The sequence below is a fragment of the Bos taurus genome, chromosome 7, assembly GCF_002263795.3.
Source record: "Bos taurus isolate L1 Dominette 01449 registration number 42190680 breed Hereford chromosome 7, ARS-UCD2.0, whole genome shotgun sequence".
Lineage (NCBI taxonomy): Eukaryota > Metazoa > Chordata > Mammalia > Artiodactyla > Bovidae > Bos > Bos taurus.
Genome location: NC_037334.1, coordinates 38468206 through 38487755, shown reverse-complemented (window position 1 = coordinate 38487755; position 19550 = coordinate 38468206). Strand labels below are relative to the sequence as shown.

Genomic DNA, 19550 nt, shown 5'->3' with positions numbered 1-19550 from the left:
ATGTGTAGGATTTGCTCAGCTATGGGGTTATGTGTGTATATGTATAATTTTTTATTTCTTCCCTGCAGGAAATTGTTCTGTATATAGCTGTAGATTTGTGGGAGGAAGCGAGTTCAAGATTCTGCAACATCACCATCTTGAACTGGAATTCCAAATTATCCTTTAATAACACAACCTTGATACTGACATTGGTATAACCCACTGATAGATTTCCCCCATTTTACTTATATTCATTTATGCGTTTCTGTGTATGTGTGTTAACTACTACAATTTTATCATTTGTGTGTAAGTTCCTGTATTATCCATAACAATCGAGAAATTAAACAGTTCCAACACCACAGGAACCCCTTTTCTAACCAAACCCATGTCCTTCCTGCCCTCTCCTGTCCCTAACCCTTGACAACAATATGCTTGTTTTCTAAAATTTTGTCATTTCACTCATTTTTATAAATGGAATAATATAGAAAATAAAAAAGATTTATATATTTATTTATTTCATTTTTTGGCTGTGGTAGGGTCTTTGTTGTTGCATGCAGGCTTTCTCTAGTTGTGGTGAGCAGGGGCTACTCTTCATTGTCGTGTGTGGACTTCTCACTGAGGTGGCTTCTTTATTCTGGAGCACAGGCTCTAGGTGCTTCGGCTTCAGTAGTTGCAGCATATGGGTTCTAGAGGGCTGGCTCAGTAGTTGTGGCACACAGGCTTAGTTGCTGTGCAGCATGTGGGATCTTCCTGAACCAAGAATCCAACTGGTGTCCCTCACATTGCAAGGTGGATTCTTAACTCCTGGACCACAAGGGAAGCCCTGTATAACATTTTTGTTGTTCAGTCAGTAAGTCATGTCTGACTATGACCCCATAAACTGGAGCATGCCAAGCTTCCTTGTCCTCCACTATCTCCTGGAGTTTGCTCAAATTTACATCCATTGAGTTAATGATGCTATCTAACCATCTTATCCTCTGTTACCCCCTTCTCCTTTTGCCTTCAGTCTTTTAGGATGGACTTTTTTTGCTCAACACAATTCCCTTAAGAGTCAACCAAGTTGTTGCATGTATCAGTAGTTCATTCTTTTTCTTTCTTTTTAACTTGTTTGCCTTTTTGGCTGTGCTGGGTCTTAGTTGTTGCATGTGGGATCTTCGATCTTTATTGTGACATGTGAACTCTTAGTTGCAGCATGTAGTATCTATTAAGATGGTGAAAAAGTAATTGTGGTTTCACAACCCAATCAAAAAGTGGGAAAAAGACCTAAGCAGACATATCTCCAAAGACATGCTGCTGCTGCTAAGTCGCTTCAGTTGTGTCCAACTCTGTGCTACCCCATAGACGGCAGCCCACCAGGCTCCTCTGTCCCTGGAATTCTCCAGGCAAGAATACTGGAGTGGGTTGCCGTTTCCTTCTCCCACGCATGCATGCATGCGAAGTCGCTTCAGTCATGTCCGACTCTGTGCAACCCTGTGGACGGCAGCCCACCAGGCTCCTCTGTCCACAGGATTCTCTAGGCAAGAATACTGGAGTGGGTTGCTATTTCTTTCTCCCTCCAAAGACATACAGATGGCTAATAAACACAGATAAAAGATGCTCTATATCACTCATTATTAGAGAGATGCAAGTCAAAACTACAGTGAGATATCACTTCACACTGGTCAGAATGGCTATCATCAAAAAGTCTACAAACAATAAATTCTGGAGAGAGTGTGGAGAAAAGGGAACTCTCTTGCACTGTTGGTAGGAATGTAAATTGATACAGCCACAAAGAAAGACAGTATGGAGATTCCTTAAAAAACTAGGAATAAAACTAGCGTATGACTCAGTAATCCCACTACTAGGCATATACCCTGAGGAAACCAAAGTTGAAAAAGACACATGTACCCCAATGTTCATTGCCTGCAATAGCTAGGACGTGGAGGCAACCTAGATGTCCACTGATAGATGAATGGATAAAGCAGCTGTGATACATATATACAATGGACTATTAGTGATAAAAAGGATCACATTTGAGTCAGTTCTAATGAGATGGATGAACATAGAGTTTATTATACAGAGTGAGGTAAGTCAGAAAGAGGAAAACAGATATCGTATACTAATACATATAAATGGAATCTAGAAAGATGGTACTGATGAAATTATTTGAAGGAGTGGAGATAAGTCTCCACTCTCCAGCAGTGGAGACAACAGACATAGAGAATAGACTTATGGACATGGAGCAGGGGGGAAGGAAGGAGAGGATGGGTTGTATGGAGAGAGTAACATGGAAACATACATTACCATGTGTAAAATAGATATGGTAGCCAGTAGGAATTTGCTGTATAACTCAGAGAAAAACTGGGGCTCTGTAACAACCTAGAGGGGTGGGATGGGAAGGGAGGTGGCAGGGAGTTCCAAGAGGGAGGGGATATATGTACCTATGACTGATTCATGTTGATGTTTGACAGAAACTAACACAATACTGTGAAATAATTATCCTTCAATTAAAAATAAATAAATTTATATAAAATAGGTGCAGTTTTAGATCGTGAATTTTACGTCCTTATAACTAGGCTCAAACACATCTTTATTAATCAAAATAGAAACCATTACCGTCAACACATTTTTACCAGTGAGAAATAAGTTTTTTATTCCTTTAGCATAAAAATCCTTGCTTTGGGATTTGATGAACTCTTGGAAAGCATTTTCTGCCTCCTGCTGGTTATGGCGGAGAAGGCAATGGCACCCCACTCCAGTACTCTTGCCTGGAAAATCCCATGGACGGCGGAGCCTGGTAGGCTGCAGTCCATGGGATCACTGGGAGTGGGACACAACTGAGTGACTTAACTTTCACTTTTCACTTTCATGCATTGGAGAAGGAAATGGGAACCCACTCCAGTATTCTTGCCTGGAGAATCCCAGGGACAGGAGAGCCTGGTGGGCTTCCGTCTATGGGGTCACACAGAGTCGGCCACGACTGAAGTTATTTAGCAGTGGCAGCAGCAGCTGGTTATGGAAACATTTTCCCTTCAAAAAGTTGTTGAGAAGCTTAAAGAAGTGATCGTTGGTTGGTGAGAGGTCAGATGAATATGGCAGATGACACAAAATTTCGTAGCCTAATTTGTTCAACTTTTGAAGTGTTGGTTGTGGGAAGTGCGATGAGACGTTGTTGTGGAGAAGAATTGGGCCTATTCTGTTGACCAATGCCATCTGCAAGCCTTGAAGTTTTCGGTGCATCTCATCGATTTGCTGAGCATACTTCTCAGATGTAATGGTTTCACCAGGATTCAGAAAGCTGTAGTGGATTAGACAGGCAGCAGACCACCAGACAGTGACCATGACCTCTTTTTTGGTGCAAGTTTGGCTTTGGGAGGTGCTTTGGAGCTTCTTGATCCAGGCACTGAGCTGGTCGTTGCATAAAATCCACTTTTCGTCGCAATCTGATCGAGAAATGATTCATTGTTGTTGCACAGGATAAGAGAAGACAACACTTTAAAATGATAATATTTTTGATGTGTGGTCAATTCACAAGACACCCACTTATCGAGCTTTTTCACCTTTCCAATTTGTGAGGTTGAATTGTTTAGCAGTTTATTGTGGAATTATAAGAGGATCAACTTTGATGATCCTCTTAACTGGTCGTTGTCAACTTCTGAGGGCCAGCCACCGTGCTCCTTATCCTCAAGGCTCTTATTTCCTTTGCAAGACTTCTTGAACCACCACTGCACTGTATGTTTGTTAGCATTTCCTGGGCCAAAAGTGTTGTTGATGTTGTGAGTTGTCTTCACTGCTTTATGACCCATTTTGAACTCGAATAAGAAAGTTGCTTAAATTTACTTTTTGTCTAACATCATTTCAACAGTCTAAAATAAACAGCAGGTAATAATGTCATTAGCAAAAAAACTAAAGTGAAAAATGTGCATTAAAATGATGTTTTACATAACTACATTTATTTAAAAATGTATTCCAATATCAAACAGCAAATTCAGCAATGCAGAACTGCAATTACATTTGCACCAACCTAGTAGTTCCCATTGGAAGCATGGAGTCTTAGCTTCCATGGACCACCAGGGAAGTTATTCATTTTTCTTTTTCATTGCTGAATATGTTCCATACTATATATATATACTAGTTTGTTTAGCCACTCACCTACTGAAGGACTTTGAACTGTTTCCTCGATTTGCTATTACAAATAAAGCTGCTGTGGACATTTGTGTACAAGGTTTTCATGTGAATATAAAATTTTGTTTCTCTGGGATAAATACCCAGGAGTACAGTTATTGGGTTATGTGATAGTTAAGAAACTGCAGAACTCTTTTCAGAGTTGTACCATTTTACATTCCCACCAGCTTTGTATGAGTGATCCAGTTTCCCTGAATATTTGCCTGACTTTGGTGGTGTGACTTTTTAAATTTTATTCATTTTGATGGGTGTGTATTCAATAGTATTATCTTGTGGTTTTAATGGATTCATTTTGAGTTGATTTTGTATAAAGTGTTAGCTTGAGGTTTTCTTTTTTCTTTTTGCCAATGGATTTCTACTTGCTGTAACACCATTTATTGAAAAGACTTTCCCTACTAAATTAGGTTTGAGTATGTTGTGATGGTTTCTGAGTTCTTTTTTCTTCATTGATATATGTCTGTTATTCTACCAATTCCACACTATTTTGATTACTGTATTCATATAATAACCCTTAATATGGAGTAGTGTGATTCCTCTCACTTTATTCCTTTTTGTCAGGATTGTTTAAGTCTTTCTAGGGCCTGTGCTTTTCCATGTAAATTTTAGAATAAACTTGTCTAAGTCTACAAAAAGATACTGCAAGGATTTTTATAGGAATTATGTTAAATCTAAGATGAATTGGGGCTTAGATGGTGAAGAATCTGCCTGCAGTGTGGGAGACCCGGGTTCGATCCTTGGGTTGGGAAGATCCCCTGGAGAAGGGAATGGCTACCCACTCCAGTATTCTTGCCTGGAGAATTCCACGGACAGAGGAGCCTGGTGGGCTGTAGTCCATGGGATTGCAAAGACTTGGACATGGCTGAGAGACTGCACTAAGATGAATTTGGGATGAATTGACAGCATTATTATGTTGAGTCTTACAATCAATGAGCATGTATGTTCCACTGATTTAGATCTTGATTGGTTTCATTAATTACTAAGAGAAGTTCAGTTCAGTTTAGTCGCTCAGTTGTGTCTGACTCTTTGCAACCCCATGGACTGCAGCACACCAGGCCTCCCTGTCCATCACCAACTCGCGGAGTTAACTCGAACTCAGGTCCATTGAGTTGGTGATGCCATCCAGTCATCTCAAATATTTAGGCATAAATCTAACAAAATATGTACAGGACTTACAAGCTGAAAACTATAAAACACAACTAGTTTTTTTTTTTTTAATATTTAAAAATTTTAAGACTAGAAAGTTTGGATAAAGAGAAAAGTATAATTTCACCACTAAATTGTTCTAAATTTTGTATAAGTGATTTATTTAATAAGTATTTGATGATCATCTATTATTTACAGAGAATGTGCTAAGTCCTAGAGCTAGACCTATCCTTGTCTGTCTGAAACCTACAAATCTATTGGAAAAGACAGGTATTGCCTTAAAAAATCGCAAACATAAATATATAGTTACAGCTGTGATTACTTTGAGGGAAAGCTGATGCGTTGAGCATATGTGGTAAGAGATTTGATCAAGTTTGGCGGTCAAGGAAGACTTCTCTGAGATCATAGTTCAGCTGAGATCTCAAGGATGAGAAGGAGTAAACTGGGTGAACCTAGTGTTGGAGGGAATCTTTCATGCAGAAGAAGTGTGTGGGAAGGCTTTGTGGCAGAAAAGTAGTATGGATGTAGCTTAAGAACTGAGGGAGTGGTTAGAGCAAGAGAAATCTGGCAGGAGGTCAGATAATACAGGGAATACCATGTAGACCATATTAAGAGAAAAATGTCTTAAATATGAAACAGTGAGATAATGAAGTTTTAAATAGTGGAATATTTTTTATTTTGTTTGTTTTGACCTTGCCATGTGGATTGTGGGACCTTATTTCCCTGTCCAGGGATTGAACCTTCCCCTTCAGCAGTGAAAGTGTGGAGTCCTAACCCTACTAGACTGCCAAGGAATTCCTAAATTGTGGAATAATTTAGTATTTGCAATTTTAAAAGGTGAAAGCTTCAGTGTGTAGAGCAAATTGGACAGGGGGTGGAGCAAGAGTGAAAGTAAGGGACCTAGTTAAGATATTGTCCACATGCAAGTTGCTGGTACTTTGGAACTAGGGTTGTAGTGAAAATGGACCATGAACTTCCAGATTTTCAAGTTGGATTTAGAAAAGGCAGAGGAACCAGAGATCAAATTGCCAACATCCATTGGCTCATTGAAAAAGTAAGAGAGTTCCAGAAAAACATCTACTTCTGCTTTATTGACTACACCAAAGCCTTTGACTGTGTGGATCACAACATACTATGGAAAATCCTTAAAGAGATGAGAATACCAGACCATCTTCCCTGCCTCCAGAGAAATTTGTATTCAGGTCAAGAAGCAACAGTTAGAACTGGACGTGGAACAACAGACTGGTTCCAAATTGGGAAAGGAGTATGTATATGTTATGTATGTATGTATATTGAGTTATGTATGTTATGTATATTGAGTATGTATATTGGGAAAGACTGTATATTGTTACCCTGCTTAATTAACTTACATGCAGAGTACTTAATGCAAAATGCTGGGCTGGATGAAGCACAAGCTAGAATCAAGATTGCTGGGAGAAATATCAATAACCTCAGATATGCAGGTGACACCACCCTTATGGCAGAAAGCAAAGAAGAACTAAAGAACCTCTTGATGAAAGTGAAAGAGGAGAGTGAAAAAGTTGGCTTTAAACTCAACATTCAAAAAACTAAGACCATGGTATCCGGTTCCATCACTTCATGGCAAATAGATGGGGAAACAATGAGAGACTGTACTTTTTGGTCTCCAAAATCACTGCAGATGGTAATTACAGCCATGAAATTAAAAGATGCTTTTTTCTCAGAAGAAAAGCTATGACAAACCTAGACAGCATATTAAAAAGCAGAGACATTACTTTGCCCGTAAAGGTCCACTTAGTCAAAGCTATGGTTTTTCCAGGAGTCATATATGGATGTGAGAGTTGGACTATAAAGAAAGCTGAGCACCGAAGAATGATACTTTTGAACTGTGGTGTTGGAGAAGACTCTTGAGAGTCCCTTGGACTGCAAGGAGATCCAACCAGTCCATCCTAAAGGAGATCAGTCCTGAATATTCATTGGAAGGACTGATGCTGAAGCTGAAGCTCCTGTACTTTGGCTACCTGATGTGAAGAGCTGACTCATTGGAAAAGACCCTGATGCTGGGAAAGATTAAAGGTGGGAGGATGAGACGACAGAAGATGAGATGGTTGGATGGCATCACTGACTTGTGGACATGAATTTGAGCAAGCTCCAGGAGTTGGTGATGAACAGGGAAGCCTGGTGTGCTGCAGTCCATGGGGTCGCAAAGAGTCAGACACAACTGAGTGACTGAATTGGAAATGGACAGACATGGATAAGTTAAAGAGAAATATAGGAGATGAAATCAGTAAGGCATGAGGATTAATTGGATGTGAAAAATGAGTGAAAGAGAATCAAAGATGATGTCTTAGTTCTGCATGGGATGGAACCTGAGTACTGGCTTTCAAGCTTGCCCCAGCGTTTACTGTCCTCAGGGGCTCTCAGATTCTGCTGTGTATGCACAGCGTCCTGCTGCCAGGTTTATGGAGGACACTTGGGTCTGCTGTGGTGTTTGCGTGTATGTACACAACCAGTCCATTCTGAAGGAGATCAGCCCTGGGATTTCTTTGGAGGGAATGATGCTGAAGCTGAAACTCCAGTAGTTTGGCCACCTCATGCGAAGAGTTGACTCATTGGAAAAGACTCTGATGCTGGGAGGGATTGGGGGCAGGAGGAGAAGGGGACGACAGAGGATGAGATGGCTGGATGGCATCACCGACTTGATGGACATGAGTCTGAGTGAATTCTGGGCGTTGGTGATGGACAGGGAGGCCTGGCGTGCTGCAATTCATGGGTTGCAAAGAGTCGGACACGACTGAGCGACTGAACTGAACTGAACTGAACACAACCTTTCATCAGTCTGGGATATTTGGAGACTTTATGAATCCTCTTATGGCTGTCTGTCTTCTTGGAATTTCCTGATAAATCTTTGATTCGTTCTCTGGTTTGTTGCTTGCCTCATATAGGACCCAACCACAGGGTATTAGCCACTAAGATAGACTAAAAATGTTCCTACCTAGTGAGTCCCCACCAGCTGTGAAAGTGAAATTGTTGATATTCATGTCCTTCCTTTCCTTGGTTGGTGAATCTAAGGGCGGGGGATATATGGGACATATCAAGCTCTTGGTATGAATTGCAGAGATTCATGGTGTTCTTACTGAAAGTTAAGTAGTTTTCATGAATAAATATTTTTAATTTTGTTATATTCAGTTAGTTTCCAAGCTGAAATTTGTCAGCTTTTTAAGTTTCTTTTTGAGAAAAGATTTATTAACCTCTTTATTGTCATGACAAGTAGTCATGGGATTTCTTTGGAGGGAATGATGATTGAATTTTGATTATGATGAATCAAGTCTGTGATTGAATTTTGGTCAGAGTATCTACCTGTGTAACCACCTCCTTAATCAAGATACAGCACACTTATTTCAAGAGGTACCTTTATGCCTTTTACCAGCCATTTTTCTCCCTCCCCCATTCTGGCCTGAGGCAGTTACTTGTCTGGGTTTTTTTTTTTTTTCACTGTTGATTTATTAGTCTTTTCTAGAATTTCAAACACAGTTATACCTCAAATACTGTGGTTCAGTTCCAGACCACTGCAGTAAATCAAAATAAAGTGAGTCACGTGATTTTTTTTGTTTCCCAGTGCATATAAAAGTTATGTTTACACTCTACTGTAGTCTGTTAAGCTTGCAGAGTCTAAAAAAATAATTTGTTGTTGTTCAATTGCTTAGTCGTGTCTGACTCTTTGCGACCCCATGGACTGCAGCACACCAGGCTTCTCTGTCCTTCACTATCATCTGGAGTTTGCTCAAGCTCATGTCCATTGGATCCATCACCAATTGGTGATGCCATTCAACCATCTCATCCTCTGTTGTCCCCTTCTCTTTCTGCCCTCAATCTTTCCCAGCATCAGGGTCTTTTCCAGTGAGCTCTTTATATCAGGTGGCCAGAGTATTAGAGCTTCAGCTTCAGTATCAGTCCTTCCAGTGAATATTATGGGTTGACTTCCTTTAGGATTGATTGGTTTGATTTCCTTGCTGTCCAAGGAACTCTCAAGAGTCTTCTCTAGCACCACAGTTCAAAAGCATCAATTCTTTGGCTCTTAGCCTTCTTTATGGTCCAACTCTCACATCGATATAATGTATATATTTAATTAACGGGGAACTTTACCCAATACTCTGTAACGGCTTATATGGAAAAGGAATCTTAAGAGTGGATATATGTATAACTGATTAATTTTGCTGTACACTTGAAGCTATTAATAACAAAATTTATAAATTGACTATAATGAAAATGAAAAAGAAAACTTGATAAAAATTGCTGTCATCTGAATCTTCATTGAGTTATAGTAGTAACATAAAAAAATCACTGATCAAAAAAAATAAAAAGAAAAATGAAAAAAAATCATTGAAAGTGGGTCACCTTGATAAATATAAAGAAAAAGTTTGAAATGTTGCAAGAATTACCAAAATGTGACACAGAGATACAAAGTGAGGAAAATGCTGTTGGGAGTCTTGCTCCACACACGATTGCCACAAACATTCAGTTTGTTAAAAAATGCAGTATCTGCAAAGTGCAAAAAATGAGGTATGCCTGTAAATGGAATCATATAGTATGTACTTATTTGTGTCTTGCTTCCTTTGCTCACCATAATGTTTTATGTAGTTTAATTGGTGAAGTAGTTTTCTATGGTATGGATAGACCACAATTTGTTTATCCATTCCCCTATTGGTGGCTATTTGGGCTGTTCAGAGATTTCGTCTATTATGAATAGGGTTACTATGAACGTGACTATTTCTTTTGGGTAAATACTTGAAATGGCTAGGTCATATAGTAGGTGTATGTTTTACTTTTTAAGAAAGTGCCAAACTGTCTTTTCAGAGTGGTTGTACCACTTTATATTCCTAACAGCAATGTATTAGAGTTCTAGCTGCTCCTGTATTCTTATCAATGCCTGATCTTTTTAGTCTTTTAAATTTTAGCCATGCTAGTGGATGTATAGTGGTGTCTCATTTTATTTTTTCCTTATCAATTTTATTGCAAAATGATTTATGTGTAATAAACTGCATCTATTTGAAGCGTATAGTTTGATGAAATTTTCAAGTTGTATACACTTGTGAAACTGCTGCCAAAATCATGATACAGTAGGTTCCCATCACCCTCAAAAGCTTCCTCATGCTCTCTTCTGTCCTTCTCTTCTTACATTCCTGAACCTTAGTAACCAGTGATTTACTTTTTGTCACTATAGGTTAGGTTACATTTTATATAAATGGAATAATACAACCTTTACTCTTTGTGACTGGCTTATTTCTTTGGCTGTGCTGGGTCTTACTTGCTGTGTTTGAACTTAGTTGCAGGATGTGGGACCTAGTTCTCTGACCAGGGATTGAACCCGGGTCCCCTCCTTTGGGAGCGTGGAGTCTTAACCACTGGACCACCAGGGAAATTTTTCATTCAGCAAAATGATTTTGAGGTTCACTTGTATTTTTGCCTGTGTCCTTTTTATTGCTGAGTAATGTTCTGTTGTATGAATAAATCACAATTTGTTTATTCATCTGTTGTTGGACATTTGGGTCATCTCATGGGCTTCCCTGGTAGCTCAGAGGGTAAAGTGCCTGCCTGCAACGTGGGAGACCTGGGTTCAATCCCTGGGTTGGGAAGATCCCCTGGAGAAGGAAATGGCAACCCACTCCTGTACTCTTGCCTGGAAAATTCCATGGACGGAGGAGCTTCAGTCCATGGAATCGCAGAGTCGCACACGACTGAGCAACTTCACTTCTTAGTGCTTGACACTGTATGAAAAGCTTCTGTGAACATTACAAGTCTTTATGTGGTGATATGTTTTTGTTTCTGTTGAGCAAATAGTAGTGAGCAGAATGACTGGCCTGTATAGTCGTATACATTAAATTTTAAGAAACTGCCAGATAGTTTTCCAAAGTGGCTTATAACATTGTACATTTCCATTGGCAGTGTATGAGAGATCCATGTATTCCTTATTTCTGCCCACATTAGTGTTTTTAGTATTTTTAATTGTAACCATTATAATGGATGTGTAGTGTTATGTCATTGTGGCTTTAATTTCTATTTTGATAACTAATGATGCAGAGCATCTTTTTCTGTTTGTTTTGCTTATTGGCTATGAGTGCATTTGCTTTTGTGTCCATATCTTGCTCATTTAAAAAATTGGTTTGTCTTTTTATTATTGCATTATGAGAGTTATTTGGGCTTCCCTGGTGGCTCCAGTTGGTAAAGAATCCGCCTGCAGTGCAGGAGACCCCCTGTAATGCAGGAGACCTGGGTTTGATCCCTGGGTTGGGAAAATACCCTGGAGAAGGAAATGGCAACCCACTCCAGTATTCTTGCCTGAGAAATCCCATGTACGGAGGGGCCTGGTGAGCTACAGTTAATGGGGTTGCAAGGTTGGACACGACTTAGCAACTAAACCATCACCACCATAAGAGTTCTTTATATATTGTGACTATGAGTCTTTTGCAAGATATATGCATTGCAAATATTTTCTCCCATTTTATGACTTGTCTTTTTGTTTTCTTATTGGTGTCTTTTGAAGAACATAAGTTTTAAGTTTCATTGAAGCCTAGTTTGTCAGTTTTTAAAAATTCTGTGTCTTTTACTCTTTGTATCCTGAGAAATCTTTGTTACTCAGGTCACAAAAATTTTACCTTTCAGTATTAGACGGCATGCAGACATAAAAAAAACCCCAAAATGTAAAAAGGTGAAATAGTCATAATTCTTTTTTTTATATATATATTTTATTTTATTTTTAACTTTACAATATTGTATTGGTTTTGCCATATATCAACATGAATCTGCCACAGGTATACACATGTTCCCCATCCTGAAGCCTCCTCCCTCCTCCCTCCCCGTACCAAGTCATAATTCTTAAACACAGAAATACTAGGAGACTGGTTATGCACATCAATTTAAATCTTCAGGTTGTTTCTGAAAATGAAGGGGTTTAGCTAGATCATTGGTAGTTCTAAACTCTTCTGGATTTTGAGCTCCTCTGAGAGTTGGATGAAAGCTATAAGAATTTTTCCCAGGGAGCAGACAAAAACAAGACAGTTTTACACACAGTTTCAGGAGATTGTCAATCTCTTGAAGCCTAACCATAGGTCCTTTAAGGGCTTGTGGATTGGTTAAGAACCCTTAGTGAGCAGTTCTTTTCTTTAAGTATTTATCTAAGATTTATCTCTTTAATTTGCCAGATTCCATTATACTTTCCCCTCAGATGTCTTAGCTGTTTCTTTCTTGGTCTCCAAAAATATTTGTTTTGTTTTTCTTTGGGTAGTTTTCATTATGGCGGTAACAGACCTAAGTCTAAAAGGAGGGATAGAGCGAGTGGTTAAAACTGAAAACTTTAGTGATTTTAGTAATTTATATTAGAATATGGCACCATTTATACAAAGTTTTGTTGTGTGTGTGTTTTTTTAAATATCTGTTACAGTTTGGTGTTTGAAGAATTGCTCCCCCAACTGCAGGATTATCATTAAAATTAATTCATTTTACTTTAGGAAGTAAAAATGTGTCTAAAAATTTGTCTAAATAGTGTTATAGGTTAAATCCTTCCACATATTCATGTTTGTTAAATTTTTTTCCTTGCAAATTGACAGTTCATGTCTCGTTATCTAATGGGATGTTAATATTTTGTGTCAGTTTGTACTTTTTAAATATAATCAATAGCTTTTTTCATGTATGCTATAAATATTTCTCTAATTTTATTGTTGCTATATGTATTTAAATATATATAGACTCAAAAGTTTAGGTGGTGGGCGCCTGGACTGGTCCCTAGCTGAGCCACCGCCCGGCTGGCTGGTCCCTGAGGCGGCTGGCGGGGTGGGGGGTGGGGGTGCCAGGCGTGCGGCCTTTCACCATGTACACCTTTGTGGTGCGCGATGGGAACAGCAGCGTCTATGCCAATGAGGTGTTCTGGCTGCTGCTCGCCACAGGCCACTGGAAGCGGCTGCAATGGGATAACCCCAGGTTCAGCCTGATGCTGGAAGAAAGAAACCGGCTGCCCTTCAGGAGACTGGATCGTGAGCCTGGCTGATGCACTTGGTGAATTACTACAGAGGGGCCGACAAACTGTGTCGCAAAGCATCTTTAGTGAAGCTCATCAAAACCAGCCCAGAACAGGCTGAGTCCTGCACATGGTTCCGCGAGTCCTATGTGATTTATCCAACCAACCTTAAGACCCTAGTTGCTCCAGCTCAGAATGGAATCCATCCACTGCTCCGTAGTTCAAGGACAGACGACAGAGAATTTTTTCTGACTTAATATAACAGAAAGAAAGAGGAGGGAGAGGGCAACGCTTGGATTGCAAAGTCATCAGCCGGAGCCAAAGGTGAAGGCATACTCATCTTCTCAGAAGCTACAGAACTGTTGGATTTCATAGACAACCAAGGCCAGATGCACGTGATCCAGAAATACCTGGAGCTCCCGTTGTTCCTGGAAGCCTGGTCATCGCAAGTTTGACATCTGAGGCTGGGTCTTGGTGGACTGTCAGTTTAATATCTACCTCTATAGTGAGGGTGTCCTGCAGACTGCTTCAGAACCGTATCAGGTGGATTATTTCCAAGATAAAACCAGCCACTTGACTAATCACTGCATTCAAAAGGAGTACTCAGAGAACTATGGGAAGTATGAAGAAGGGGAACGCAATGTTCTTTGAGGAATTCAATCAGTACCTAACAAGTGCTTTGAACATCACCCTGGAAAGTAGTATCTTACTACAAATCAAAGGTATCATAGAGTTACCCAGTCCTTTCTCTTTCTGTTAAATGTGTCTTGATGGAGCTTTGGGAGTTTGTGCCTTTCAAGGAATTGTTCCATTTCAGTTGTCGAGTTTAAGGACAAAAATTATTTGTTATATCCCTGTATTATCCTTTTAATATCTATATAATCTGTAATGATGAAACTTTTTAAAATCCTTATGCTTAATCCTTCTGTTACCTTATATTGGTAATTTATATCTTCTCTCTTTCACTTGGGCAGATTGGTTAGAGGCTTATCAGTTTTATTAATCTCTTCTAAAGGTCAGCTTTTGGCTTTATAGATTTTCTCTGTCATTATTGTTTTCAATTTCTTCATGTTCTTTATTATTTTTATTCTTCTCCTTTTGAGGGGCTTGCTTTTCTTTTCTTTTTCTAGTTTCCTTAAAGTATAAGGTCAGGTCACTGATTTGAGATATTTAGTTTTTGAAAAAAATACAAGCATTTAAGGCCTTCAGCTTTTCTATAAGAACTTCTTAGCTGCATCCCACAGATTTTGCTTTTGTGTTTTTGTTTTCATTTTATTAAAATACTTTCTAGTTTCCCTTGTGGAAAAAAAAAGTTTATATGTAGCTTAAATTGTTAGAGAAATGTAAATCAGAACCATGATGAGGTATTACTTCATACCGGTCAGAATGACTAGCGAAAAGTCTACATATAACAAATGCTGGAGAGGGTGTGGAGGAAAGGGAACCCTTCTACTCTGTCAGTGGGAGTGTAAATTGGTGCAGCCACTATGGAAAACAGTATGGAAGTTCCTTAAATAAAAGTAGGCCTGCCATATGATCCAGTAACCCCACTCTTAGGCATATATCCAGAAAAGATGAAAACTCTTAATTTGAGAAGATACAGATACCCTAGTGTTCATAACAGCACTATTTACAGTAGCCAAGACGTGGAAACAACCCGGGTGCCAATCTGGTTGGTTGGTTTAAGAAGAAGATGTGCTGGTGGAGGAGTGGGAGCTGGGGGAGGGGGTGAGCATGCATGCATGTGTGTGTGTCTGTGTATAAATAAAATGGAGTATTACCCATAAGAATAAATGAAATAATGCCATTTTCAGCAACATGAATGGACTTAGAGATTATCATGCTAAGTGAAGTCAGATAAAGACAAAATATTATATAATAACACATATATGGAGTCTAGAAAATAATACAAGTGAATCTATATATAAAACAGAAACAGACTCACAGACATAGTAAACAAACTTATGGTTACCAAAGGGGAAAGGATAAATTAGGGGTAGGGGATTAACAGATATGAACTGCTATACATAAAATAGAGAAGCAGCAAAGATTTACTGTATATCACAGGGAACAACAATATTTGATATCTTGTAATAACCTGTAAGGGAAAATAATCTGAAAAAATAACTGAATCACTTTGCTGTATGCCTAGAACCAACACAGTATTGTAGGTCATCTATACTACAATAAAAAATTTATGTGTAGTTTAATATTTTCATCATTCTGTGTGATTTCTTCTATTTCTTCAAGACTTAAGTCATTTAAAAATAAACATTAAGAATAGAAAAGAAATTTGTGTTTAGCTTCTATTCTTAAGATAGGGAATGATATTATGAGTGACTAGATTGGAAGAGTTTGAGTGTGTCCTTTATTACTACCCTCCCTTACTAAGGTTGTCCAGATGTTTTTTGACAATGAGATGTGACACTTCTCTTAGGAGTAATTGAATGATTAAACAATTTGAGAAGTTTGTAACACGTTCTTTTAAAATCAGTATTTAAGTCAGTGAGTCTCTGCTTTGGTTATAATAGAAAATCATCTGGAAAGTTTTTTTTTTTTTTTAATTTAGGTAGATTGCTGCTGCTGCTGCTGCTAAGTCGCTTTAGTCGTGTCCGACACTGTGCGACCCCAGACGGCAGCCCACCAGGCTCCCCGTCCCTGGGATTCTCCAGGCAAGAACACTGGAGTGGGTTGCCATTTCCTTCTCCAGTGCATGAAAGTGAAAAGTGAAAGTGAAGTCGCTCAGTCATGTCCGACTCTCAGCGACCCCACGGACTGCAGCCCACCAGGCTCCTCTGTCCATGGGATTTTCCAGGCAGGTAGATTTCATAGAATGTAAAATCCAGCAGTCATCTGTTTAAAGTGTATAATGGCTTTTTGTACATTCAAAATGTTGTGCAACTACCACTATGTTCTTTTTTTTTTTTTTTTTTATTTTTGGCTTTGCTAGGTCTTTGTTGCTGTGTGCAGGCTTTCTCTAGCTGTGGCAAGCAGGGGTTATTCTTCATTGTGGTGCGCGGTCTTCTCATTGTGGTGGCTTCTTTTGTAGTAGAGCACGTGCTCTAGGTGCGTGGGCTCAGTAGTGGTGGTTTGCAGGCTCTAGAGTACTGGCTCAGTAGTTGTGGTGCACAGGCTTAGTTGCCCCAGAACCTGTGGAATCTTCCCAGGCCAGGGATTGAAACTGTGTCCCCTGCATTAGCAGGTGAATTCCCTGGACCACCAGGGAATTCCACTTTCTAATTCTGGACATTTTCATCACCCCAAAAAGAAACCCAAGGCCATTAAGTAGTTACTCTGTATTTCTGTCTCCTCAAACCTCTAGTTATCTTAATCTGCTTTCTGTCTCTGTAGATTAGTCCATTCAGGATGTTTCATATAGACAGAATCATACAATTTGTAGGCTTTTGTGTCTGGCTGCTTTCACTTAATGTGTTTTCAAGGTTTATCCATTTTGTAGCATGTATTAGTACTTGGTTTCTTTTTAAGGCTGACCAACATTCCATTGTATGGATGGATGTACCACATTTTGTGTATCCATTCATCATTTGGATTATTTCTGTTTTTGGCTATTATGATTAATGATGTTAAGAACATTTAAATGCAAGTCTTTGTTTGAATACTTGTTTTTAACTTTCTTGGATGTTTACTTGGAAGTAGAATTACTAGATGTATTTTAATTTCTTGAAGAATTGCCAAGCTGTTTTCCACAGCAGCTGCAGAATTTTATATTCACACTATGAATGAATGAAAGTTTTAATTTCTTTGCATCCTTGCCAATGTTTGCTGTTTTCTCTAAGAAAAAAATGCAACTTTATTGAGATATAATTCACTTATCATATAATCCATCCACTTAAAGCATACAATTGAAATGAAGAAATAGAACTGCTGTATGATTCAGCAGTTTTACCTCTGAGTATTTACTCAAAGGAAACAAAACACTGATTTGAAAAGATATATGCATACCAGTGTTAATTACAGCATTATTAACAAAAACCCAAGAAACCCTTTTGCTATTGACTTGCAAGAGTTCTTTATTCTGTATACAATTTCTTTATTACATAGATGCTTTACAGTTACTTTTCTCATTCTTTATTTTTTTTTAAACTTGCCTTAATATTGTGGTTTGGAGCACAAGGTTTTTAATAAGATGAAGCCCTGTTTATTTATTTTTTCTTTCGTTGCTTATGCTTTTGATAATATATTTAATAAACTCACCTATCCAAGATTACAAAGCTTTATGCTTATGTTCTGCCTTAGAATTTTATAGATTTTGCTCTTGCATTCAGGTCTTTGATCTGTTTCATGCAATCCTTTATTATGTGAGGTCGAGGTCCAATTTCATTCTTTTTGCATTTGGATATCTAGTTGTTAGAGTACCGTTTATTGGAAAGACTTATTTTGTTGAAAGCAATTGACAGTAAATGTGTGGATGTTTTCTGAACTGCCTGGTCTTCTGTTCCATTGATCTTTATTTTTATTCTTGTGCCAGTGCCACACCGTCTTGATAATATAGCTTTGTAGCAAGTTTTGAAATTGAGATGTGTGAGTCCTTCAGCTTTGTTCTTTTTTTCAAGATTGTTTTGGCTGTTCTGGGACCTCTGTTTTTCCTCTGTTTTGCATTTCCTCTGTGAATTTTAGGATCAACTTGTCTATGTCAACAGAAAAGCCAGTAGGAATTTTATTAGGAATTATGTTGTATCTCTAGAGCAGTTTGGGAAATATTGCTGTCTTAACAGTGTCAAGTCTTCTAATTCATGAACATGGGATGTCTTTGCATTTATCTTTTGTATCTTCCAGCAGTAGTTTTTGGTTGCAAACCTTGCACTTTTGTTAAATTTTGTTAAGAATTTTTTTTATTTTTGGTGCTATTAAAATAGAATTTGAAAATTTAATTTTTGGATTATTTATTGCGTATAGATAGCTGTTCAGTTGATTTCTGTATATTAACCTTGTATCCAGCAATCTTACTGAACTTGTTCATTAGTTGTAATGGTTTTTTAGTGGATTTCTTAGGTTATTTTTAAATTCAAGATCATGTCATCTACAAAAGGCAGTAGTTTTACTTCTTCTTTTCCCATTTGGATTTTTTATTTCTTCTTATTCCATAATCGACCTGTTTAGAACCTGTAGTATAATGTTCAGTAGAAATGATGAATGCAGACATGCTTGTTTTATTCCTATCCTAAGAGGAAAGTATTCAGTCTTTTACCTTTAAGTAGTTATGACCAACCTAGATAGCATATTCAAAAGCAGAGACATTACTTTGCCAACAAAGGTTCGTCTAGTCAAGGCTATGGTTTTTCCTGTGGTCATGTATGGATGTGAGAGTTGGACTGTGAAGAAAGCTGAGCGCCGAAGAATTGATGCTTTTGAACTGTGGTGTTGGAGAAGACTCTTGAGAGTCCCTTGGACTGCAAGGAGATCCAACCAGTCCATTCTGAAGGAGATCAGCCCTGGGATTTCTTTGGAAGGAATGATGCTAAAGCTGCAACTCCAGTACTTTGGCCACCTCATGCTAAGAGTTGACTCACTGGAAAAGACTCTGATGCTGGGAGGGATTGGGGGCAGGAGGAGAAGGGGACGGCAGAGGATGAGATGGCTGGATGGCATCACTGACTCGATGGACGTGAGTCTGAGTGAACTCCGGGAGTTGGTGATGGACAGGGAGGCCTGGCGTGCTGCGATTCATGGGGTCGCAAAGAGTTGGACACGACTGAGCGACTGATCTGATCTGATGATTATTTGCAGTGGATTTTTTAAAAAAGATGTCCTTTATTGGGTTGAGGCATTGATATTAAAAAAGAAAAAAGCTTTTAGATGAATAATAATATGCAGTTAGAGAACCAGTTATTTAAGTTAATGTTTAAGGAACTATGATAAATTATTATATTATTCCTATTGAAAAGTCATTAAAAAATGAGATTTATATATATATTTTTTCCTTTATAGGAAAAATACAAATTTTAATTAGTAGAAGAGTTCAGAAATCCAATTTTACTTCTGTTAGATAGATATCTTTTTCTTTTATATGACCAAAAGATAAATAGCATCTAGAAAACTTATACTTTAAGCAAATTATTTTTCCTTTTGCTGCTGCTGCTGCTAAGTTGCTTCAGTTGTGTCTGACTCTGTGCGACCCCATAGACGGAAGCCCACCAGGCTCCCCAGTCCCTGGGATTCTCCAGGTAAGAATACTGGAGTGGGTTGCCATTTCCTTCTCCAATGCATGCATGCATGCTAAGTCGCTTCAGTCATGTCCGACTCTGTGCGA

At 38.6% G+C, this 19550-nt stretch overlaps 1 protein-coding gene and 1 pseudogene across 7 annotated transcripts in view; both read left to right on the top strand.

Annotated features, from left to right (window-relative positions):
- The window catches only part of UIMC1 (ubiquitin interaction motif containing 1), a 137813-nt gene that overhangs the window by 8458 nt on the left and 109805 nt on the right, over positions 1-19550 (top strand). The window contains exon 2 of one of the 7 annotated variants that reach the window (XM_059888040.1): positions 15849-19464. The gene's annotated coding sequence lies outside the window, so the exon portion shown is untranslated. 7 annotated transcript variants of the gene reach the window in all.
- LOC101905975 (tubulin--tyrosine ligase-like) lies at positions 13116-15842 on the top strand (annotated as a pseudogene).